Raw genomic sequence first — 26,831 nt, 5'->3', positions numbered from 1 at the left:
GTGCAGGAAATTCTGGTATTATCCACAATGTGGCACATGGTGACACTCACTGCAACTAGGTTTTAAAAAATTATGTAATTCATAATGACAAAAGTGTAATGGATGCTTGTGTGGCCCAAGTACATTTAAAATGCAAGTTTATTTTTTATCATTATCTTCATTATTGTTATTATTAATTATACTATTATTTCTTTTTAATGCATATTTTATTTTAAAGATGTAGGGTACAATTCAGGATTAGATAGTCAAGTGGTCATCATACATGTAAAGTTTGGGCCTCCCTTTGGTCCCCACTTTCCCTGGTTTGAGATCAGGTACCCTTATTGATGTTGTGTAAAATGCAATTTTAAAGTAGAATATGTGAAAGAGGTATCAAATGTTGGAGACAAAAATTTGAACCCAGGAAAGTAAATTTAGTTTTAGAATCCTGTCCTCCAGAGGCTTTATGGCTAACCACTCCTCTCTTTAGCAAATGTTTGTCTGATTTATGTACAGCTGAAATATTTTATAACAATAATTGTAAATAAATACAGGGGTTAATAAAAATATGTGTATCATAGAAAGGATAATATAGCCAATTACTGTGTAAAACATTGAATTGGCTATTTGCAATCATGATCAACTTTTATGATGATGTATGAGAAAGATATTATTCCAATGTAGAAACAGACTTGAAGAAAATAAGCTATTTGCTTGAAATAACAATGCTCTTGAACCCCTATGTGTCAGACCCGAAAATCTGTGTTCCTATCATTTTATAAGATCCAGTATTGATGATGGCTTTTATCAAGACCCTTGGCTTTGCAGCTCCTGGTAGAGAATAACAGGAAGGCAGAAAACTGGGCTGTTTTCCAGAAGAATATTCTTAGACAGAGAAGTTGCTGGCCAGTTTGGAAGCAGATATGGGCTTATCTCAAGCAGGCCTACACCTTGGGAAAAGTCCAGAGGCTTGATTCAATCTATGTTGTGATGGTCCCCACCCCTTTGATTATTGGATAAATCCTATATTGTCAAAAAGATAAATGGACACCATGAGCACTAAATGTGACTGTTTCTGTAGCCTAAAATTACTAGCCATTCAGTGAACAGCATGCCTCAATAGCACACTCCTGCTGTAAAAGAGGCAGAGGAGGTGAGATGGGTACTCCTAGACTATGAAACAAACCAACGTGTCACACATTATCTTGTCCTATCCCCTTAATGTCTGTCAACATACTCATGCATACAAACAAACTTGGCTTTGGGGGTCCCTGAATGTCAACCTTCTGAGGGGCTACCAGAGAAGCTGCTTGGCAAGGTCTCTTTCTTCCCATTGTTCTTGGTTGCTAGAGAATTGAATACTGTCTCTGGTGTCCAATTTTCTCTCCCTTCACAATCATGTGGGCTCTGGAATTTAGAAATTAGTATTAACTTCAAGTTGGTATGTGTGTAAGTTTTGTTTTGTTTTGTTTTTGTCTTCTTTAAGATTTACTAAGTTCAGTAGTGTATTTCCCTGTACAGAGCCAAGTGACTCCAAAGGGTTTATGTGTGGCCCATATACCTAATTTTAGAAGCCATTGTTGCCTAGACACTGTATGTAACAGAGAAAATAGAGGAAAAAAAAATATGGTTACCCACTGATAAAAAAACTAGTTTTTAAATAAAATAGGGGATGTACTAGAAGACAGTACTACATGCTAGGTTCTATGGGTAGAAGAGCAGTATCAGAAGAATCTTTTGTTCAAAACAGCTTCCTTCCTATCTCTGATACCAGAGACAGGACAACACTGTCTTAAAAAAAAAAAAAGCTCACTGTCTTACTAGGAAAAAAAATAAGGTCAAGTTTACACATGTGATAGTTGTAGGAGTGAATGGGCTTGCAAAAAGTTTCTCTGGAAACCTTACAGAATAGCAAATTCAGCATCCCAAGTTTGAAGATGAAACAACTGAATCTACACCAAGAGACAAAAAAGCTGATGCAATATGTACCCACATGTGAGAATGTAATCTCCCCCTTCATTAACCCATTCACTCACCCAGCTCAATATATGTTAGTGGACCAAGCACCGAAACTGATGTTGCTAGAATCCAAAAGCAAGAAGATTGACACAATTCTTATACATGTATCTTAGGGTTCAGTAGGAAAACAAAAGTAAACAAATGAATAATAACTTAATCACAATGAATGAAATATAAACTCAGAGTGCTGAAAGGAATACTGGGTATGAGGTGAATTCTCTCTATCAAACAATATTTACAGAAGTTTTCTCTGAGAGCTAAAAGATAAGAAGAAGCCACCCATGGGAATGTCCGAGCAATAGACATACAATAGACATGACTACAGTGTGAACATCATGATCAAAGTCCCTGAGGGAGAAATAATTTACAAAGTTCTAGCAACTGGGCAAAAAGTACCACTTGACTCACGTGGCTGGAACGTGCTGCATAAGGAGACAGTGGGGAGAGATGAGGTAACAGGGGCAGAGTGGGATCAAACATGGCCTTGGGCATGTTGAAAGGAGTCAGAATTTTATTCTAAAGGTAATGATAAGTTACTGAATTTTAAACTCATTTTTAATAATTAGTACATCTATATGGTTCTCCTTTAGAAATTTAAGAAGCTGTGTCATATAAATTATTCCTGTCATCTCTGTCCCATACACACAATTCTTACTTACTATCTGCCCTTCACAGATAGATAACTGCTGTTATTAGTTTCTTGTATCTCCTTCTAGAGTTTTTAATTAATGCACATACAAGAAAACACACAGATACATATTCCTATATGTGCTCCTAATTTACACACAAAATATAATACTATGCATACCATTCTGCCACTTGTTTTTATCAGTTAACAAATCTTGGTTATCTTTTTTTTATTATTATTAATCAGTATTTTTTATTATAGTTTTATGGGGTATAGTTAAGGGTTAGGTGTACAATTACGTTTCATTCAGGCACCCTGTTGATAAGAGGTGTTTTCCCATTCCCCGACAGATATTTGCTACTGTTAATCCCATCTCCCTTCCCCCCAAAGTTTCCCAGTACCATCAGTCATTTTCTTATAGTATTACATTGGATGTTCAAGGCCCATTATATGAGTGAGAACATGTGATATTCGGATCTTTGTTTCTGTGAGAGGTCACTCAGTATTATAGACTATAGTTCCATCCAGGGTGATGCGAAATTCATGATTTTGTTCTTTTTTATGGCTGCGTAGTATTCCATCGTGTATATGTACCACATTTTTTAATCCAGTCCCCTTTTGATGGGCAGCATGGTTGTTTCCAGGTTCTTGCTATTGTGAACAACAATGCGATAAACATATGTGTGCAGGTATCTTTTTTATAGAGTGATTTGTGTTCTTCAGGGTATATTCCCAGTAGGGGGATTGCAGGGTCATATGGAAGGTCAATTTTTAGAGCTTTTAGGAATCGCCACACTGCTTTCCACAGAGGTTGCACTAGTTTACATTCCCACCAACAGTGTAGAAGTGTTCCCTTTCACCACACCCTCTCCAGCAGCTGTTATTTTTTGAGTTGTTGATAATTGCCATTCTGACTGGAGTTAGGTGGTATCTCAGTGTGGTTTTGATTTGCATCTCCTTGATGATTAGTGAGGTTGAGCATTTCTTCATGTGTTTGTTGGCTGCTCGAATGTCTTCTTTTGTGAAGTGTCTGTTCATATCTTTTGCCCACTTTATAATGGGGTTGTTTGTTTTCTTCTTTTCAGTACGTTTCAGTTCCTTGTAGATCCAGGATGTTAAGCCTTTGTCAGACCTAGAGTTGGCAAATACTTTTTCCCAGTCTGTAGGCTGTCTCCCTGCTCTCTTGATGGTTTCTTTGGCTTTGCAGAAGCTTGTCAGTTTAATAAGGTCCCATTTGTCTATCTTCTCTCTTAAGTCCTGTGGGTTTCGGGTTTTGTACAGGAATTGGATGCCAGTTCCGATTTCCATGAGAGTATTTCCTTCCTTTTCTAAGGTTCTTATGGTTTGAGGTTTTACATTTAGGTCTCTGATCCATTTGGAGTTAACCTTTGTGCATGGGGATAGATAGGGGTCCTGTTTCAATCTTCTGCATGTGGTCAGCCAATTTTCCCAGCACCATTTACTGAATAGGTTCTCCTCTCCCCATTGGTAGGTGGTGGGGGCTTTGTCGAAGATGAGTTGGTTGAGAAATTGAGGTTTTGCTTCTGGAATCTCAATTCTGTTCCATTGATCTATATGCCTGTTCCTGTACCAATACCAAGCTGTTTTGATGATTGTAGCTTTATAGTAAAGTTTGAAGTCTGGTATTGTGATACCACCTGCTTTGTTTTTTTTGCTGAGGATTGTTCTGGCTATTCTTGGACGTTTGTGTTTCCATATGAATTCCTGTGTTGTTTTTTCTAGGTCTGAGAAGAATGTTGTTGGTAATTTAATGGGTATTGCATTGAATTTGTAGATTGCCTTAGGTAAGATGGACATCTTCACAATGTTGATTCTTCCGATCCATGAGCATGGGATATTTTTCCACTTGTTCATGTCAGCTTTGATTTCTTTGAGCAGTGTTTTGTAATTTTCATTGTAAAGGTCTTTCACATCTCTGGTTAGGAAGATGCCAAGGTTTTTCCTTTTTTTTTTGTGGCTATTGTGAATGGAATTGTGTTTTTTATTTGGGTTTCTGTTTGTTTATTTTTGGTGTAGAGAAATGCGATTGTCTTTTGTACATTTATTTTGTATCCTGAGACTTTTCCAAAGGCTTTTATCAATGTAAGGAGTCCTTTGACAGATTCTCTTGGGTTTGCAAGGTACACCATCATATCATCTGCATAGAGAGATAACTTGACTTCCTCTTTTCCTATTTGAATACCTCTGATTGCCTCTTCTTCTTTGATTGTTCTAGCCAGGACTTCCAATACTATGTTGAACAGGAGGGGAGAGAGTGGGCATCCTTGTTTAGTTCCAGTTTTCAGGGGAATTGATTCCAATTTTTGTCTGTTTAGGAGTATGCTGGCTGTGGGTTTCTTGTAGATGGCTTTTACTATTTTGAGGTATGTTCCCCATATGCCTAGATGTTCAAGGGTTTTTATCAAGAAGGGGTGCTGAATTTTATCAAAGGCTTTTTCTGCATCTAATGATATGATCATGTGGTTTTTGTTTTGACATCTATTGATGTATTTAATTACATTAATGGTTTTATGAATGTTAAACCAGCCTTGCATGCCAGGAATTAAGCCTACTTGGTCATGGTGGATGATTTTTGACATGTATTGCTGAATCCGGTTTGCTAGGATCTTGTTGAGAATTTTAGCATCTATGTTCATCAAAGATATTGGCCTGTAGTTCTCTTTCTTTGTTGGCTCTTTACCTGGCTTGGGTATCAATGTGATGTTGGCTTCGTAAAATGATTTGGGGAGAGTTCCATTTTTTTCAATTGCCTGAAATACCTTCAGTAGGATAGGTATCAGCTCCTCCTTGAATGTCTTGTAGAATTCTGCTGGAAAGCCATCTGGACCAGGGCTTTTTTTTGTAGGAAGTTTTCTTATTACGTAGTCGATTTCCTTGATTGTTATTGGTCTATTTAGGGTCTCAATTTCTTCTTGTTCCAACCTAGGTAGGTTGTGTGATGTCAGAAAGTCCTCCATTTCCTTATGGTTTTCAAGTCTGTTTCCATACAAGTGTATGTAGTAGTCTCTAATGATCTTTTGTATTTCTTCAGGGTCAGATGTGACTTCATCTTTTGTGTTTCTGATTATGCTTATTTGGTTTTTTTCTCGTTTTTTCTTGATCGGTCTAGCTAGGGGATCATCAATCTTGTTTACCCTTTCGAAGAACCAGCTTTTTGTTTGATTTATTTTTTGTATTATCTTTTTGTTTTCTGTGTCCTGGATTTGGGCTTTTATTTTGGTGATCTGAATTCTTCTGCTGAAATTAGGGTTTTTGTGTTCTTGCTCTTCCAGCTTCTTTAGGTGGCTTGTTAGGTTGTGAATTTCTGTTCCTTCCATTTTCTTCATGTGTGTTTGTAGGGATATAAATTCCCCTCTTAGAACAGCTTTCAGGGCATCCCAGAGATTCTGGTAAGATGTTTCTTCATTTTCATTTGTTTCCAGTTATCTTTTGATCCCTGTTTTGATTTCATCGTTGACCCAGGAGTTGTTTAGCATCATGCTGTTTAGTGTCCATGTCTTTGTGGGTTTTGGGGGGACTTTGTTGGTGTCAATGTTTATTTTTATTCCACTGTGGTCTGAGAAGGTGTTTGGTAGAATTTCAGTCCTTTTAAATTTGCTTATGCTTGATTTATGGCCGAGTATGTGTTTGATCTTAGAATATGTTCCATGTGGTGATGAGTAGAATGTGTATTCTGTGGTCTTTGGATGGAGTGTTCTGTAGGTATCAATTAAGTCCATTTGGTCCAAAGTCACATTGAGGTTCCAGATCTCCTTGCTGATTGTTTGTCCTGATGATCTGTCTAGGGTTGTGAGTGGGGTATTAACGTCCCCAGTTATGATAGTGTTAGAGTCAATATCTTTCTTTAGTTTTCCAAGAAGTTGCTTTATGAAAGTTGGTGCACCTATGTTGGGTGCACATATGTTTAGGATAGATATTTCTTGTTGATGGATTGAGCCTTTTATCATTATGTAGTGGCCTTCTGTATATTTTTTGATTTTTAATAGCTTGAAGGGTATTTTGTCTGAAATTAAGATCGCTACTCCTCCTTTCTTTTGTATTCCGTTTGCCTGAAAGTTTGTTTCCCATCCTCTTACTTTGAGTCTGTGGGTGTCCTTTCTAGTGAGGTGAGTCTCTTGAAGGCAATAGATTGTTTCCTGATGATATTTTATCCATTTTGCCATTCTATGTCTTTTCAGTGGTGCATTTAGTCCATTCACATTTAGGCTAGTAATTGAAATGCAAGAGTTGATCCCTGTCATAAGGTTCTTACAGAGTTGTTCCTGTTTATTTGTTGTCTTTCTTTGGGTTTTGGAGTTGGTTCATGTGTATTTTTAATCTTTTGCCTGTACTCTTGTGAAGAATGCTGTTGTTCTTTTTTCTTTTTCTTCTGTGTTCAGTACTTTCTTAAGTGTTTCTTGTAGAGGTAGTCTGGTGACAGCATAGGTTCTTAGGGATTGGATGTCTGGAAAAGATTTCAATTCTTCTTCACTAATGAAGCTTAGTTTGGCTGGGTAGGTTATTCTTGGTTGAAATTGTTTCTGTTTTAGAACTTTGAAGATAGGGCTCCAGGCTCTCCTGGCCTGAAGGGTTTCTGTGGATAAATTTGCTGTTATTCTTATTGGTTTTCCCTGGTAGGTAATCTGGCCTTTTTCTCTTGCTGCCTTTAGGATTTTTCCTTTCATAATTACTTTGTTTAGGAGAATTATTATGTGTCTGGGAGTTGGTCTTCTCGTTTGTTGTCTTGCAGGGGTTCTCTGAATCTCTTTTGTTTGAATTTTTGCATCCTTAATGAGATGAGGGAAGTTTTCTTGAATGATTTCATGAAATGTTTGTTCCAGTGTGGCTTCTGTTTCTCTTTCCGCCTCAGGAAGCCCAATTATTCTTAGATTTGGTCTCTTGAAGTGATCATTCATCTCTTGCAGGTTTTGTTCTGTCTTTTTGAACTTCTTTTCTATGCTTTTGACAGTTTGGGTTAGTTCTGTGTTTTGGTCTTCAAGCTCTGAGATTCTTTCTTCTGCTTGGCTGATTCTGCTTTCCATGCATATTAGTCTGTTGTTCATTTCCATCACAGTATTCTTTACTGCTGTCATTTCTGACAACAGCTCCTTCTTGTCTCTCCTCAGTTTTTTTAATTCTCTCCATTAATGTCTTGATGTCTGGGTTTCTTGCATGTAACCAGTCATTCTGGGGTCTCTTCATTGTCTGTGCTCCAGAATCTGTTTTCTCAGTGTCTGATTTCCCAGAGGTCTGTGTAAGACCTATATTCTTCTTTTGGTTTTCCTTCATTTGTGAGGTTTTTCCCCCTCTCTACTTTTTCCTTCCCTCCACGTCATCGTCTTCTTTAATTCTGTTATTCAGGGGTAAAGGGATTGGTTTTACTTCTGTTTCTTCAATCTCCTATTCTTTATGTATGTCCTCTTACTGTGTTCAATTCTGAAGTTACACTGTAGGTTGGAGGTGGTCCTTTTTGCAATTTTGAGATGTACTTAAGAGGAGAGCTGTGATTCAAAATCTGTCTGCAGGTCCTGGTATTCGCTGACAGGTGTGTGGATAATGTGGAACCCACTTCCCACTGCCCTGGAATCTGTCCATGCAGTGGGGCTGTAGGTTTACTCCCTGAAATAAAATGTGGTTAGCAGAGGGGAGAGAATGGAGCAGATAGTGGGTTGAAGAGGGGAGTGGAGAGATAGAGGAGTAAGGGGGAAAACAAATGAGTGTGCCAATGAATAGAGAGAGAGGCCTATACTGAAACAGATAAAAACAATAGACCACAGCTACAGTTGAACCAACTCTCATACAAACAAAAATAAAACATATAGTGATGCTAATATACAAACTAACCAACCACCTTGTTAGTGTGCTGTTCCTCTATACAAAGATATGGTTTACAGAGAGAAGAAAAGAGAAGAAAAGGAAAAGGAAAAAAGAAAAAAGGAAACAATACAGTAGGAATAGAATTAAGTCATTAAACTGACAGAATCAATGAAGCACACTCTGAGACATTTCGTTTAAGTCCAATGTCCTTTTAGGTCTGATTTCTAGTTTTCTTTTCAAGCTGGTAAATTAGTTTGCAGTTAGAGTCAGTTGCTCCTGATCTTCTGTGAAGGACAGTTCAGATTAACCTTCCTTCAACAGTTTGGTCTATGTCTTTATCAAGCTTGTGTCTCCCGTTTCGGTGTTGTTACCTTGAATCACCTGCAGGTGGTGCTATCTCATCTGCTCGCCCCAGAGGGGGTGGGGCCGGACAGGAACAAGATGGCTGCCTGCCTCTGAGCAGGCAACAGGAGCCCCACGCCGGGCGGGCAGGACAGTCTCCGACGCAAGATAAGTGGCAGTGATCCCAGCAGATCTTCCCTGAAGTGGTTTGTTGTGGATCTCCTCGGGCCGGGTGGTGTGATGTGCTACCCCTCCCAGAGGCCGCGGCGGTGGTGGCAACGGCGATGGCAGCGGCAGCGGCGGTGGGGGGAGGGGCTGCTGCGGTGGCGGCGGTGGCGGCAGCGGTGGGACTGTTTGCAATGCAGCCAAACTGTCCAGTCATTGCGATGGCAATGGCCAAGCTCTGTCTGAAGAGGAGGCTGCGATGCTGGGGTCTCCAGCCCCCCGGGGCGAGAGTCAGAGACCCACTGCCAATCTCCCTTGCAGAGGGCTTCAGACATCGGGTTTCCCCGTCGCCATCTTGCTGCGTCTCCAAATCTTGGTTATCTTTCTACCTAAGTGTAAAAAGATTTTTCTTGATTATTTTTATATATACAGAGTACTACTCCATTACATAGATATGCCATAGTTTGATTGACTAGCATATTTGGAGTTGTTTTTTATTTATCTGATATTACAAACAATGCCAAAATTAGCAAACATAGACAAAATCTCTTTCCATTTGCACACATACATCAGTGGGAAAGATTCCTAGGGAGAAATATATAAATTAAATAGTGTATGTATTTATGGCTCTATGGGAAATGGGAAAATAAGGAGCTCTAGGAATTGGCTCTTCCACTAAAGCAGTCACAAGCACACAAAAATTGGCAAAAATCAACATTTCCAGAACTCTGGTATCTAATACAAAAAAACAATATTGTACAACCAAAGGAGGGACTAATGAAGAAAGAGACTGCTAAAATTTGATGAGAAAGTATTATGGTGCTTTTGCTTGCTCATCTACCATTCTACTCTCCCCAGCTTGGCAGCAGTCATGGGATGGTGGTCTGCATTCCTGATGTGATTTGATGATGCATAGGAAAAACACAGACCTTGTTCTAAAAAAAACTGTTCGTACACATTTTGATCAGTATGGAGGCTAAAGCAACTCCCTTTTGGATGCTAATCTGCCATGTTGACTTGTAATTAATCCCAGTTCTGGGACTGCCTCGAAGATTTCTACTTTCACATACTTTTTATAAATCCTCCCCTTAGGTCAAAACAACCTTGGTGTTATTATAAGCATATTCTTACTATAAATTCTGCCCTTAGGCAAATTCCTTATGGTATATAAGACATGGGTCTTTGGGGGAAGGAATAAAAATGCAGGGATCATCTTATCTTGCCACTGCCTGATAAATAGCTTCTGTTTGTCCCTATTGAGTTGCTTTCTGAGAAACTGGATTTATTGCCTCTTTCTTCATCTTAGCTTCCTCATCTTTAGGGGTAGGTTTGCATAGATCTGTTCACTGAGGACAAATAGTTTGATTGTTGGTTCCTTGAGGGACCATGGGAGAGATTTGCCTTTGTTTCACCCCTAAAGGCTGGATGACTCATGTCAAAATCATTAGAGACATATATTAGCTGCCAGGGGCATGGGATGACAGATGGGGCAAGCAGGAAGCAGATCAAAAAAACCTAGGAGGGAAGACACCAAAAAGGAAGATTCTCTGTGAAATATGGGTTTGAAATGTTTTCATGAATACCAAGAAATACAAAGTGCAGTGTGCATGCCCAGGGCTGGATGCATGCTCAGAAAAGGCCTACAAGGACCAAGAGAGTATTTTTATTGTTGTTTTCTGTCTTTTTGTCTTCAAACATTTAAGGAAATTTCTGTCAAATTGCCAGATGACTTCTGAAATAATGAAATAGAGATTTTTATGACCAGACATTACAGGGAATACAATATTTACAAAAATATTTGAAATGGTAGTGGGATTAATGGTAGTCAATATCTGTCTGGGGATGGGGGGACATCCCTTATCAACAAGGGTGCCTGAACAATGCATATTTGTATATTTGTATGCATAATTGTATACCTAACCCTTAACACAATTTTAAAATAAAAAATATGGTTTTTTTAAAGAAAAGAAATAGTCATTAAACAAATGAAGGGTGACAGCCTTTTCCAAGTAATAACAGCAAACCTCAGGGACAAGGAGATAATTTAATTTTTTGAGTTATCACATTACAATATTCAAGATTTCTAGTTTTCAACAACAAACAGTAATAAGGCAAGGTCAATTTTCAAGGGGGAAAAAATTTAAAAGAGTTGACAAAAACCCTAAAAAAGTCCAAACATTAGACTAAGTTATGTTATATATTTACCTATGTAGTTATATTTACCAGGAGTTTTTGCATTATTGTCTAATGTCTTTTCATTTTCACTTGAAGGACACCCTATATTAGTTCTTGTAAGGAAGATCTACTAGCAACAAACTCTGTCAGCTTTTGTTGATCTGAAAATAAGTTAAATTATTTTTCATTTTTTAATTATAGCATTTCTGGATATGGAATTTTTGATTGACAATGCTTTTTTTATTTTCTGTTTTCTTTTAATACCTTTAATATGTAATATTGCTGCTTTCTGGCCTCCAGCATTTCTTGTGAGATATCATCTATTAATCTTGTTGAGCATGTCTCATACATGAATTACCTTCTCTTGCTCTTTTAAGATCCTCTCTTTGTCTTTGTCTTTTGATCATTTGTAATGTTTCTTGATGTGAACTTCTCTGTGTTTATCTTCCTTTGTTGAATTTCTTGCATGTGTAGATTCATATCATTTATCAAATGTGGTAAGTTTTGAGCATCATTTTTCTCAAATACTTTTTCTGTATTTTTCTCTCTCTCCTCTCTTGCCAGGATTTTCATTATGTGTATGTTGGTACACTTGCTAATGTCCCACAAGTCTCTTCAAAATCTTCAAAACATTCTCCTTTTTTTCACTAATTTTTCATATGGGAAGTTTCTTTCAAGGGTTTCACAAAATGGGTGAGATTTGTTTCTGAAACCAGGTATGCCCCCAAGATCTCACACATGGAAATGCAGAAGTGCTCGAAACAAAAATATAAATCCCTGGACATTCACAGACACTATGATAAGAGACCTGGCATTTCACAGGCTATGGAACTGTCAGGAAATTCATCCCAATTCCTTTGGTACTCTGAAGAACAGAGCTATCTCTTCTGATATCTGAGTGACATCAATATTGCAAGTGCCTGATATTTGGTAGGTGTTTAAAAAACAAAAATGGGACCAGGCTTCGTGTCTCATGCCTATAATTTCAGTACTTTGGGAGACCAAGGTGAGAGGGTTGCTTGAGACCAGGAGTTCTAGACAAGCCTGGGCAACAAACCTGGGTCCCATCTCTACAAGTAAAATAAAATAACATAAAAAAGATTTTGAAAATTAGATGTGTGCTATGGCACATGCCTATAGTTCCAGCTACTTGAGAGACTGATGCAGGAAGATTTCCTGAGTCCAGGAGTTTGAGGCTACAGTGAGTTATGATCAGGCCTGTGCCCTCCAACCTGGATGACAGAATAAGACCTTGTCTCAAAGAGAGAGAGAAAGACAGAAATCAATAAATGAGAACTAGAGAAAATGCCGCTAAATAAAATGAACAGAAAATGAGTTGAAAAAGATGAAAGCACTATCTTTGCTAAAATCTAGTATTAAAGTAGCTTATTAAAAAATAAAGTAATTTTGGAAATAACTGGAGCCCAAGCATAATTTCTATAGCTCCAGATAAAGTTTTGAAAGAAACTTAACTGCACAGCTAATTACATTTGATCAAAAGTCTTTCCATTATCTTGTTTTGTTTCTGTGTGTTCTGTTTCATCTTTCTTGCCACAGTCCTGCCTGTCTCTTCATTGACAGCTTATTGTTGTTGTTGTTGTTGAGTTGGAGTCTCACTCTGTCACCCAGACTGGAGTGCAATGGCTGCTCCTGGCCACCGCATCCTCTGGGCTCTGGCGATCCTTCCACCTCAACCTTCCAAGTAGCTGGAACTATAGGCATGCGCTACCACGCCCTGCTCATTTTTGATTTATTGTAGAAATGAGGTCTTGCCAAGTTGCCCAGGCAGGTCTCGAACCCGCGGGCTCAGGCAATCCATTCACCTCAGCCTCCCAAAGGCACGGGATTACAGGCTGAGCCACCAAGCCCGGCTGTTTACAGCTTTATTCTCTTTGCCTGTGTTCTCAGATGTGCCAAAATAATGGATACTCTCAGTGAAGACTCTTTCATTAGCAAACATAAATCGATTGAGGTAATTCTAGGCTAAACCATGCACTTAGCACTGGGGATTCAAAGATGATTGGGACATAGTTCTTGCCATGTAACAAAATCTATAGTGAGGGAGATCTTATAAATGCACAAATATGATGTACCCAACTATAATTACAACTTGAAAGATTCAAGAAAATAACATTAATTCTTTCATTCTTTTTTTTTATTTTTAAATCAGTATTTTTTATTTTGATATTATAGGGTACAGTTAAGGGTTAGGTATACAAATATGCTTCATTCAGGCACCCTTGTTGATAAGGGATATCTCCCTGTCCCCAGACAGATATTGACTACCATTAATCTCACCTCCCTTCCCCTCCCTCCCCCGCTCCATAGTTTTCCACTACTGTCAATCCTTTTCTTACAGTATTAGGATAGATGTTCAAGGTCCACTATATGAGTGAGAACACGTGATACTCAGATCTTTGTTTCTGTGAGAGGTCACTCAGTATTATAGACTCTAGTTCCATCCAGGTTACAGCGACATTCATGATTTTGTTCTTTTTTATGGCTGCATAGTATTCCATCGTGTATATGTACCACATTTTTTTAATCCAGTCCTCTTTTGATGGACAGCATGGTTGGTTCCAGGTTCTCGCTATTGTGAACAGTGCTGTGATGAACATACGTGTTCAGGTATCTTTTTTTTTTTTGAGTTGGAGTCTCACTCTGTGACCCAGACTGGAGTGCAGTGGCCACTCCCGGCCACCACAGCCTCGACCTGCTGGGCTCTGGCGATCCTTCCTCCTCAGCCTTCCAAGTAGCCGGAATTACAGGCATGTGCTACCACGCCCAGCTGATTTTTTTGATTTATTGTAGAGATGAGGTCTCTCTGCCCAGGTGGGTCTCGAACCCGCAGGCGCAGGCAATCCACTACCCCAGCCTCCCAAAGGCGCAGGATTACAGGCTGAGCCACTGAGCTCGGCTGAGGTATGTTTTTGGTAGAGTGATTTGAGTTCTTCAGGGTATATTCCCAATAGGGGGATTGCGGATTCGCATGGGAGGTCGATATTTAGAGCTTTTAGGAATCGCCACACTGTTTTCCACAGAGGTTAATTCTGTCAGTCTTTATTGAGTACACACAGGGATCAAGAATCTGTTTTAGAATAGACATTTCACTGTAGAACATGACTATAATCTTTGCATACATGGAGATTTCTTGTTTTGAGCGCATGGAGTAGATAGAAAAATCAGATGAATATGTAAATAAACAAGGTAATTTTAGACTGTGTTGAGGACTATGAAGGGAATTAACTCTGTGATAGTATGACTAGAGAGCAGCAGTAGTCTATCGAGAAAGAAATAATTAATGTAGCTTTTAATGTAGCTGAGTTAAGCCAAACTTCAAATGAAATCTTAGTGGAGATATCGACAAGTTACATTTTTGTTTACAAGAAAATTCAATTCCATTATTTACAGTTTACAAAACACTATCTTTCTTTTTCAAATAAAGTTGACCCATTATTTCTATTTTACTCTCATAGCTAAAACACGAGATTGGTTTCATTGTGAAAGTTCAATTCTTTACTTGAATAATTTTTAATCTCATTTATTTATGATTACTATTTTTTTTTTTAAGTTGGAGTCTCACTCTTTCGCCCACCCTGGAGTGCAGTGGCTGTTCCCGGCCACTGCAGCCTCAACTTGCTGGGTTCCAGCCATCCTTTCTCCTCAGCCTTCAAAGTAACTGGAACTACAGGCGTGCCCTACCACGCCCGGCTAATTTTTTTGCTTTATTGTAGAGATGAGGTCTCGCCAAGTTACCCAGGTGGGTCTCCAACCCGCGGGCTCAGACAATTCACTCACCTCGGCCTCGCAAAGTGCGAATTACAGGCTGAGCCACCAAGCCTGGCCAACATATGATTACTATTTTAAACCTCAAGTTTCCCATTTGGATGTTGAAAACAAGTCAGTTAACATCCACCTCACAGTGTTGTTTGTGAATTCAAATTGTGAGATGAAATGCCAAAGAAAGTGTGTACAAGTGGTACATAATAGATCCCAGATAATGAGAGTTAAAACTAAATTTTAAACAGATTGTTTAGGATCAGTTATGTTTTATAAGTTATGGTAACTGCTGAATCTTAATTTCTAGGACCATCCAAACATAAGTAGAATGACTCCATATTAAAAATGCTGCAGAAGAGATTGTTAAATTGGGTTGGGCCACTAGATTGTGAATTTCAAGACAAGAATCTACCTGACTTTTCTCTTATACAATTTCCAGGACCCGGTTAGGTGTCTGGTATATAATGAAGTAATAGTTGAATTTTATGTGTCAACTTGACTGAGTTATAGGATGACCAACCATTTTGATCAAATAATATTCTGGGTACGTCTGTGAGGATCCTTCTCTTTGAAATTAACATTTGAATTGGTAGAATTTGTAAAGATTGCCCTTCCTGCTGTGGGTTGGCCTAATCCAATCAGTTGAAGATCTGAATAGACCAAAAGAGGCTGAGTAAGAGGGGACTACTCCTCTGGCCTGAAGTGAGACATCATTCTTCCCCTGGTTACAGATTCGGCCAAACTTTTGCATTTCTTGGGTCTCAAGCCTGTCAGCTTTCAGACTGGACTTTACATAATCAGCTCTGGTTCTTAGGCCTTCTTAGTCAGATTGGAACTACATTATTGATCCTTTTGGGCCTTTAGTTTGCTGACTGAAGATCTTGGGATTCTCAGCCTCCAAATCATGAGCCAATACCTTATAATAAATATTTTTTGATAAATTAGTGAGATTTAGCAATAGAGATAGAGATAGAGATGATAAAGGAGATAGAGACAGGTGTTTTCCTGAAAACCTTGACTAACAATAAGTAGTCAATTATGAATGGAATGAAAGTATTAAATAATTTTACATTTATTTACATTTATACATTTGATGCTGTTGACTTTTCTACCTTCTGTTACCCTAAAATATGATTCATAAATTATTTTGTATTTTCCTAGAGCTAGATTTGACCCTTCTCAAGACAAAATTAATGACTCGACATCTCTGAAAATCAGTGTTTATGCTAAAGATCTATTCCCCAAAAGAGTACCAGGACAACCCTTATCCCAGCACACTATTCTGAAGTGAAAAGTATGCATGTATCCCATTCAAGGTAGTACTAACTTCTAAAGTTCCCTGGAATATTATATATTGATTGGATTGTACTTGCCAAGCTCATATAGAAACATATAAAAGCAATTGACATAAAAACAATTAATACAATATATACCAAATATGACCTCATCTAGGGTTTGTGTCTTCCAAGAAAGAATTTTGGGATGGTTGATTTGGGATGATTTCTGCTTACATTCTTTAGAAGAAGAATACTGTTATTTTACAATGTCATTTTTTTTCTGTGAGACTAAAGTTACACCTACAATTTAAAAAGTATCAAGTTGAAAAACCTCTATACCAAAAGCTATAAAATATTGATAAAATAAATTGAGAAAGACACAAATAATGGAAAACTATCCCTGTTCATAAATTAGAAGTAATATTGTCAAAATGTCCATATTACCAAAAACAATCTATAGATTCAACACAGTCACTATCAAAATCATGAGATTTTTTCCAAAAACCACAAGACTTCAAATAGCCAAAGCAATGTTAAGAAAAAAGAAAAAGCTGGAGATATCACCACCTGACTTTAAAATAGACTACGAAGCTATAGTAAAAAAAAAAAAACATCATGGTAGGACATCCACATTCAAAAAAATGAAATCAGATCCTTGTCTCATGTTATATACAAAAACCAAGCAAACTAGATCAGAGATCTGAAACTATAAAACTACTAGAAAAAATAAGGAGAAAGCTCTATGACATTGGTCTGGGAAATGACTTTTTGAAATAATCTCAAAAATACAGTCAACAAGAGCAAAAATAGACAAATGGGACTACCTCAAACTAAAAACCTGCACAACAAAATAAACAACTGACAAAATGAAGAGACAACCTAGAGAATGGGGAAAAATAATAACTGCAAACTACACATCTGGTTTAAGGAGCTAATATCCAAAATACATAAAGCACCCAACTCGATAGCAAAATTAATTTTTATAAATGAGTAGAAGACCTTAATAAATATTTTTCAAGAGAAGATTCATGAATGGCCAACAAGTATATAAAAGATGCTCAACATCACTAATCAACAGGGAAATGCAAACTAAGACCATAACATGCTGTTGCTTCGCACCTGTTAAAATGGCTACTATCAGCAATCAAAGGATAACAAGTATTTTCAAGGATGTGGAGAAAAAGGAACCCTTGCACATTGTTGATGGGAATATAAATTAGTATCACCATTATGGAAAACATTATGGGAAGTTCTCAAAAAAAAAATAGGATAACCATATGATCCAGAAATCTCACTATTTAGTATATATCCAAGTGAATTGAAATCATTATTGAAGGGATAGCTGCACTCCCATGTTCATTGCATTTTTATTCACAATAGCAAACACAGAAAATCAACCTAAGTCTCCAATAATGAATAAATGTGTAAAGAAAATGTGGTGAATATTCACAATGGAATACTATTCAGCTTTAAAGACAAGGAGGAAATCCTGTCATTTGTGACAATATGGATGAACCTGGAGGATATTGTGTTAAGTGAAATAAGTCAGGCACAGAAAGACAAATACAGTATGATTGCACTCGTGGGGAATCTAAAAAATTTGATCTCATAGACAAAGTGAGTAGAATAGTGGTTACAAGGACTAGGGTGGTTGAGGGGAGGTGTTGGCAGAATGTTGGTCAGAGGTTAGAAAATTTCAGTTAGATAAGAGGAATAAGTTCAAGAGATCTAGTGTAGAACATAATGAATATATTTAATAATTTTTTATATTCTTGAAAAATGCTAAGACAGCAAATGTAAAGTGTTCTCACCACAAAAAAGATATTTATGTGAAGTAATATCTATGTTAATTAGCCCTATTCAGTCATTTCACAACACATGCATACTTCAAAAGATCATTTTGTTCACAGTAGATTCATATAATTTTGTCTGTCAATGTAATAATAATAAAGTAAAATAAAAACACCAACAGTGAAAAATAATCTTTAGTCACCATATATTTACTATCCTGATGACTTTTTTACATATTTGCTTTTAATGAAAGGATATTAAGAAGTGGTCTGGTCTCTGTGCCAAAGTAGGAGCTTGTTCATTCATAAAGTTTTAGAAGATTTTCTTTAGTATCACATTGGAATGGTAGCGTTATCCAAGAATTTCAGGTGGCCTTGGGAAGGAACTTGCTGGAGGCAGTATTTATCTTATTTCTACTTTTTCTATCTATAAGGAAAAAATGCTGTGTGTATGCAGAATCACTGGAAATATATTGCCAGGATCTCTCCCACAGAGGCCTGATAACCTGGAGGATGAAGGTATTGGGGCTCTTGTCCTGGCTTCATCATTCTCAGTTCTTAGATTCTGCACACAATTTCTCATCTCTCTGAGCTCACATCTAATCTTGTGATTTTTTTACTCAGGATCTATGATTTTAATCAAATTAGTCTGAATATTATTTGTTCTTTCTTCCATACTCTACACATAAATAAGACTTATCTTTGAACATACTATTTCTTTTATCAGGTATACAATCCCTGAATCTTTCTATCTACACAGATCATAACCATCCTCTCAACTCAAGTTTAAATTTCAAATTTTCATGATAATCTGGACTCCAAACCTAGAGTGGGAAAGGAAATAAATTTGCCCAAGTCACTACAGTGATTTAGTCACATGTGTTGTTCTATACACTTACTATTGTCTGAGTTTTCTGAATACACTGACTCCATTAAAAATTTTGAAATTTTTTTGGATGGTTTTGTTGCTTGTGGCCAAGCTTTGGGAGAAAATTCACTATTAAAATTGTATCGTTATTATTATTATTTCTGAAAGAGTAAGTTAAATACTGACATTCCTCAAAACACTAACTATTCTTTAACATGGAGTGACATATTAGGAAATTGTTGGAAACAAATTTGCTCTTTAAAAAAAGATTTGCTATAGATATCTACCAGTATAATTTACAATTAATATCTAAGAATAATATTTAGTCCAAAGCTCAAATGCGGGCATCTAGACTCAAGACGAGAGTCTGTCCCCAGAGAACAACTAAAATACAAGCTGCATTTTGCACCACTGCCATAAAAGGATGCCTACCACGGGTTGTTTCTGCCCAGATCTCAGTTAGGATTGATGAGAGGACAGTGACATCACCAAGATAGCATTCTTTATGACAGGACAGCAATGTAGAATTGGCTCTTCAGGAAAAAGTGCGGTGTGTATGCAGAATCACTGATAAGTTCTCATGCAAGGTAACTTACAGTTCTTCATAGATTGTTTTTTATCCTTGTCTTTCCTTAGATGGGAAAGAAGGACATCATTTACCTCTTTAATTTCCCTGACTACCACAAAGGCTACAATGTGTTGATGTGTTGATTTGGGTTTGAAAGAAGTCAAAATCTAAACCCTCTCACTTCAGACTGAAGTCTGGAGAAGAAATATAACCTGGTTAAGGCCCCAACATATGTTAAAGTAACAAAGTTGGGACTAATATCTATATATTTTTTGACATCTCTCTCTGGGCTGGAGTTATGAAATATATTGTTGTTTTTCCAAATGTGTAATATAATTATAATTGTTCAAAAATTTTCAGAAGCCCTCTTTTTCTCACAACATTCTTGTCCCCCCAGGAATAATAAGCTACCCTATTACTATTGAGTTAAAATCACAGCTCCCTACCTTCAAATCGCAACTTCCCAAATAGTGTCTAATTTTGCCTAAGTCTCTGTGCCTTTGATTGCTCTTCCTCTTTTCTTGACTTGGATGAAACTACCTGAAAAAAAATCCATTAAAGATCAGCTCACACACCACATCTAGTTTCTTATAGCTCTTTTACTTGATTGGGTTGTTATTCTTGATGATGTTTTGTATTTTATTTCAGGCAGTGATTATATGTTCTCTTTTCACACCCTCAGAATTGTGATTACTGACAATCTGAGAACTTATTCATCTTGATAACTCCCACAGTCACTAATCCTGAAAATAATTCTGTAAATATGTGCTGAATTAAAATCCTCCATCAACTAGCCATAAAGAAACCGGTTAAAAAAAAAAAAAAGACTGGAGCCCAGATCTTTTGTGTCCTATTTCTGGTTCTCTTTTTATTCCAGCTTGAAAATGAACTTTGATATTCATTATGATTTTGAGTGAACTCATCTTCTGTCCCTGGCTTCACACTGGACACTCAAAGTCAGTAGGGCAAACTTTGACATACATTAACAGATGAAATAATCCTCACTTATCCTGCAATGTGGAGAGGTCCCACAACCATAGTCCCAACTGCAAACCCCAAGCCCTCCATCTGGGAATCCATCTGGCATTTTGAAATCCATAAATGTCTTTGTCTGTCCTAAATTCTCTTGTGCTAAACACGGTTTTGACAACAAGTTGCCCCTCTAATGCCACCCATCAAGTTCTCAGAAGTCATGTAGCAATAATGGTTTACCCATTGCTGTCAACATCTGTGATTTAATTATGCTCAGCTGTTAGAAACATGCAGAGAAAGATGCAAGAAAGGAAGATACAAGGCCCTGCTCCCACATCCCATTCCTATGACTCTAATATTTTAGCATCAGAAACTAACCAGTTTTATTATTCTCTTCAAATCTTCAAAGGTATAATAGGCACTTTTACTTTTTTCTTTTTGAGTTGGAGTCTCACTCTGTCATTCAGGATGGAGTGCAGTGGCCCAATCATGGTTCACCGCAACCTCAACCTTCTGGGCTCAGGTTACCCTTCCACCTCAGTCTCCCAAGTAGCTGGGACTACAAGGTTGCACCACCATGCTCAGCTAATTTTTTTTATGGGACAAGGTCTTGTTATGTTGCCCAGGCTGGTCTTGAACTCCTGACCTCAAGCAATCTTCCTGCCTTGACCTCCCAAAGTGCCGAAATTACAGGTGTGAGCCACCACACCCAGTCTTTAGAAGGCGTTGTTGCTAATAACTTAGAATTTGAAATTAACATATCTGCAGTTTCTAATGGGAATACTACTTGACTTGCCTAAGAGACATGGAAAAGAGTTACTCTCTAGTCATAGCCCTAATATCTGTGCTTCCCAGGTTTTCGTCGCTGAGTGTAGACAGATTTTGAAAGATTTATATGAGGCCCTTAGAATTTTTAACCTATGTTGAGGCCTCTCAGCAAACCTGGAGAAAAGTTTTTCTCTGTCAAATATGTGGCTTTTCAGAATGACTTCCTGAGAACACTTCTATGGAATGTTAACAGGTATTTTGGAGCGAAAAACAATGCCAAATAGATTTCAGAAACACTAGACTAAATAAAGTCCATTCCGCTCTGTTACCATGTTTTAGCTGAAGAAGGACCTTTATTATGAAAACATATTTTCACTCGCTCCAGAGAAGGACGGAATCTGTTGCTTATTTGACCATTAAAAATGTTTTTCACTGTGGCTCTGTTAGAACTAATGGTAACTGGAACACTTTGAATCAGCAAGCAATAACATCAAAAATAAACTAACACAAAGAAATGAAAAACAACACTTTAAAAACTCTAATCTAGCTCTGCTATTTTTCTTTTCTTCTTACACCAACTTATGTAATAACTTTTTTCCTTTACATTCTCTTTTCTGTTTTACTTCCATTTATTTTATTTTATTTTTATTTTGTAAGTTTATTTATAAGTAACTTCCTGCCAATTTCTTCCTTTAAAAAAATGTTGTTATTGCCTCCATGTGTTGTTCTGAGGTAGAAAGAACAAGGACCTTAAATAGAAACAAATATAAAATCAAGTTTTTGCTCTGAGACTTACTGACTGTGTGATCTGGGACACATCTCTCTACTTCAATGGCTTTTCCTTGTGGTTCTGTAAAAGGAAGAAGAAAATACCCATCTCTCAGGAGTATTTCAAAACGGAAAAAACACATAATGAAGCCTTCAGGATGATATCTGACTTATAACAGATCCTCATTATAAATATATGTGAAGCTCTATTAATAGTATTACTTTTGTTGTTATATTGACAATAGGGTTTGCAGTAGAGATAGAACTAAAATAACTTTGAAATGGCATACCACATGAAAATAATGAGATTTATCAATGCTATTTTAAATTATGAGCCACAGTCAAAAGACTTATACACTCCCCCTGTCCCCAGAAAAGGTATTTTAATTTTTATTTTTCAAGTAATGCTACATTTCCCAGCTAAGGGGCTGTAATGACAACGTCTGCGGGATTATTAATCCCCCTGATCCCTGGGATAACCAGAGCTCTTGGAATGGTCACTTCTGCCCTCAAAATAGCCTCTTCAGGTAACCACCATATATTGTACACATATGATCATTAACTCTGACTGCATAATGTGAGTCATGATGTAGTGAAACATATCCATTAATGTCATGATATAAAAAACAGTCACAATGTTACAACCAACTCCTGTCAAATGATTGGTTTAAACATTTAACCTTTATTCAAAATCAATCAAGTCTCTAGCTGTGACTGAGAGATTGCTTATTTTAAGAGTCATGTGTCATTAGGGAATTCGATTGGAAAACCTGCTCAGACCCTTTGGCCAATGAACTTATTAGATTTTATAAACTGACTCCTACATATATCTGACTACTTGGCTAAGAACTTTGTAGTCTCTTCTTTTCCAAATCCACAACTCAGAAGTAAAGGCAAACAAACATATAAAGTCTAGACTCTTCAATCAGCATAGATTTGCCACTCAAAGGAAGGTTGGGGCCTAACAGGCAAAGTAGAAAGGAAGTTAATATTTCTTGGGAACAATGAAATGATGGAAGACCTCTAGTTAGTCTGGCTTGATTTGTGTCAAGAGCCAGAAGGGTTTAAATGAAAATTCCAACTCTAAGTCCCTGTTCCTGAGCCCTGGTCATTCAGTCTCTAAATTAAGATGGTGAATGAGCAATTCAGATGGTAGATGCAGAAAAATAATTTGCAAAGGGTAAAGAGCTGCGAACATGTGATTTTTGTGCTCTACTGGTCGGGATTCGGAGGACTGGTTGGGCAAAGGAAGATGAAGCCAAGAAGGCAGCATTTCCAACCCAGGCCTTACTTCTGGCCCCCTGCCTTTCCCATTTTCACATTCTCACATTGGGGCTCAGACAAAGAGAATGAGCCCTAGAGACTGATGGTTTTCATTAGAACACAAGCTCCACGTTCCACGGGATTCCCAGCTTCAGCACACGTTGGCCCAGACTCTGCAATCCCCTAGTTCCACTCCCCCTAAATTGCTATCAGGCCCCACAGGACAGCTTCTTTCAATGTGTTGTTTTGTCTCTCCCTGTTGCTACAGCAATCCAAAAAAAATTTGTGTTTCCAATTCTCCAAAACGGAGACATCTGCATGCAATTTTGAAAATCCTTGTCAGGATCCTCATTTACTGTTTTGATTAGCTCTCCCTGACATGTGAGCAGAGTCCCCAAAGGAGTTCAAAGGGAAAAGACTCCTCTAGGCAAACAAGTGCTTCCCATAAGGGCAACCTGCCTATGGATTTCTGTCCCCTGAGGAGTGAAACCCCATGAATGTTCAGATACCAAACTATCTCCCCAGCCCAGAAGGGAGAGTGGCCAAATCAAAAAGCTCAGGTTAGCCTTCTTAAAGTTCAAATCCCTGAGGGAGCTGTATCCTCTATATTTCTATCTATGTCATAAAAATTCCACCCCTAACATGTGCCCTAGTGTGATTGGTGACAGGTGGTGACATTGTTTAGGATTAGACCACAAGAATCCTGAACTTTGCTCCTCATTGCAATTGACCATGTGAACTTAGGTGTAAAAATCACATCTGAGTTTCAGTTCTCTCATGCATCAAATGACTAGACTGGATGTCCGTGGCCTCTTTCAGGCCTAAGATAATTCTATGCATGAAGATTATCTAGGAGAGGGGCTCCTGGACACCTACTAATCCCAGGGCAGTAATTTACCACTGGAAATTTTATCACTGGATTACTGTTGGAATAATGTTAGGAAGAAACATTTTTGACTGTCTTAAAGAGTGGAAGAATTATCTAGATTTTAAAGTCAGATAGACATACATCCAAGCACCATGCCACATTTTGGAAGTGTGAACCAGGGCAATTAATGTAAGAACTCAAGAATATGGGCAGCTATTTTAGAGACAATTTTTGAAAACTAAGTAAAGTAATATTTGTAAAGTACAGAGCATGATGCTTGGAAGAAAGCAAGATGTATGTTATTTCCCATTCAGCTTTTTTCAACCTATCAGCTCTCTCAGTGCTTATACATGTCTTTTGACTTTAATTTTTTTTTAATTTAAGGGATATGAGTGCAATTTTGTTACATGAATATATTGCATAGCAGTGAAGTCTGAGCTTTTTAGCCTTGTTCATCACTTGAATGCATTAACATTTACATGTATACTTAAATACATATGTACAGCGGAGAAATTACCCATCCATATACATTCTAAGGCTTCTTACTTAATTGAGCTTCAAATTTTTGAAATAGAAGATTTTTTTTTTTTCAGGAGGCCTTATAAAATATAGTCAGTTCTTTCTTGAGTATATGAGAATTTCAAAGCTAAACTTTTTCCAGTTCAGTAGTAATGGCATTTTTACTGCTCTTAATAATGTAGTATATTGAAACCACCACCCATGCAGGGCAATTGTTTGTTCCTGCACTGAATACCCCTCTCTGAATGAGCCTTGTGAGATGAAGTTTCCCTCATGCTGTACCCTGCTATAAGGCAGAGGGCTGTTCTGTCTTTCACTGCTGTCAAATTCTATTTCTTGAACAACTCCTCCTCTTATTTCTAATTTGAAATCTATAATTTATGGCAGGTCAAGTTGGTTGAAATTTTTTTTAACAGAAATGTGTAGACTCTGGTCTGAAGAAAATTTTGAAGTTTTGGCTTATAACCAAATAGTCTATTTGAGTGATTCTGAAGTATTTTGGTTTTTTTCCCCTCAGCTGTGTTCTAGATTCATGAGCTGAGTTTTAGATGGATACGTTTTTATCATAATTATCACTCAAAGCCCCCTTGATGGATTAACGTATTAGTTTCCTATGACCGAAGTCACAAACAACCACACAGAGTTATTGCCTTATAGTTCTGGAGCTAAGATATTTAAAATAGGTCTTACAGAACTGAAAGCAATGTGTTGGCAGGGCTTCATTCCTCTGGAAGACTCTGGAGAGGAATCTGTTTCTTTGCCTTTTTCAGCTTCTAGAGTTTGTCCATGTTCCTTGGATCATGGAGACTTCCTCAATTTTCAAAGCCAGCAGTGCACATATTTAGATCTCTCCTCTGTCTCTCTCTCTCTCTCTTTCTCTCTCTCTCTCTGACACACACACACACACACACACACACACACACATACAGACACACACACACTCGTACACACACACACCTGTGATCTCAGCTTCCACTACACTTCTTCTTTACTAACTCTAACACTTCTACCTCCCTCTTGTAAGGAACTTTGTGATTATATTAGATTAGGATAATCTTCCTGTCTTAAGATCCTTAACTTAATTACATTTGCAAAGTCCCCTTTATCATATCCTTAATAACAGATTTCAGGGATGAGAATGTGGACATCCTAAGGAGGTCTTTATTCTTCTACCACAGTTACCAATTCAGAATTGGTATAGGCAATCTCCATTCCAAAGTACTCTCTCTGGTCCAAACAGCCACCTTGGCAGCCTACAGACTGGTTTTTCGGATGCTTATCTAATTGGTCTGGCATTTTTACTGAGCTAACCAACTGGACATTTCTGCTGCCTCTCCAACCACAACAGTGTGGGCGCCTGACCTCCCCTAGCTTTGGGTCCCACACTAAATCTCCTTCTTCCAGGACTTGTTAGAAACCAAGCAGATTTTTCCATTAGGGTATATTTCAAGCCATATAGATATGACATCTGCATCTGGAAAAGTATCAAATGGAAGCAAATGTAGAGGCGCATACATGGTGTTCACTCTGTTTCTGACCCAGAGTGGGCAGTTTTATTTTCTTCCATACTAGAAAAACTGGACAAACAACCCCACAACTGGAGATTTCCTGCCCGTGGTAATTGATTCATTAAGTCACCTAGAGGATGCAACACCTAGAATAATGCAATAGCTAACATTTACTGAGTTCTTCACTCTTTAGCCAGATACTCTGCTAAGTGTAAATACATATTATGTTTTTCCAGTTACTTCTTATAGCTACCCTATCAGGTTTGTACCATATATGATGAAACAAAGGCTTAAGCAAGTTAAGGGATCAAAGTTTAGACAGTAAGCAGGACTCATTCATCAGATCTCTACTAAATCCTAATCTTCCACAAGAGGAATTACTCCACATTTTTTAACCACTTCTTTATGCTCTTCCTTAGTTGTCTGTACTAAATATCTTTATAAAAAAATCTCCAATCTTGATTCTCCAAGAAACTTCAGACTTGTATATTCAACTACACAATCATCCCCACAGCTTCAAGCTTCTTTAGACATCTCCAATACTAAATTCCATTTTTCATCCTCCTCAATATGCTCGCCTCTCTCCTAGTGTTTTTCGTCTCAAAAAATGTCACCGTCATTCAGTGTTTGCCTTTTACATCTCACATGCTATCCATCAACAATAACTATCCTCTTTACTTTCATAATTGAAAGGGTGAAATGGAAAAATGGAGACACCTTGGCCACTACAGGTAGGTAGTTGGGCTCTGGCTTTTAT

The sequence above is a fragment of the Carlito syrichta genome, unplaced genomic scaffold, assembly GCF_000164805.1.
Source record: "Carlito syrichta isolate Samal-C Ts95f unplaced genomic scaffold, Tarsius_syrichta-2.0.1 Scaffold308684, whole genome shotgun sequence".
NCBI classification, from domain to species: Eukaryota; Metazoa; Chordata; class Mammalia; order Primates; family Tarsiidae; genus Carlito; species Carlito syrichta.
Note: the sequence above shows the minus strand (reverse complement) of the source record.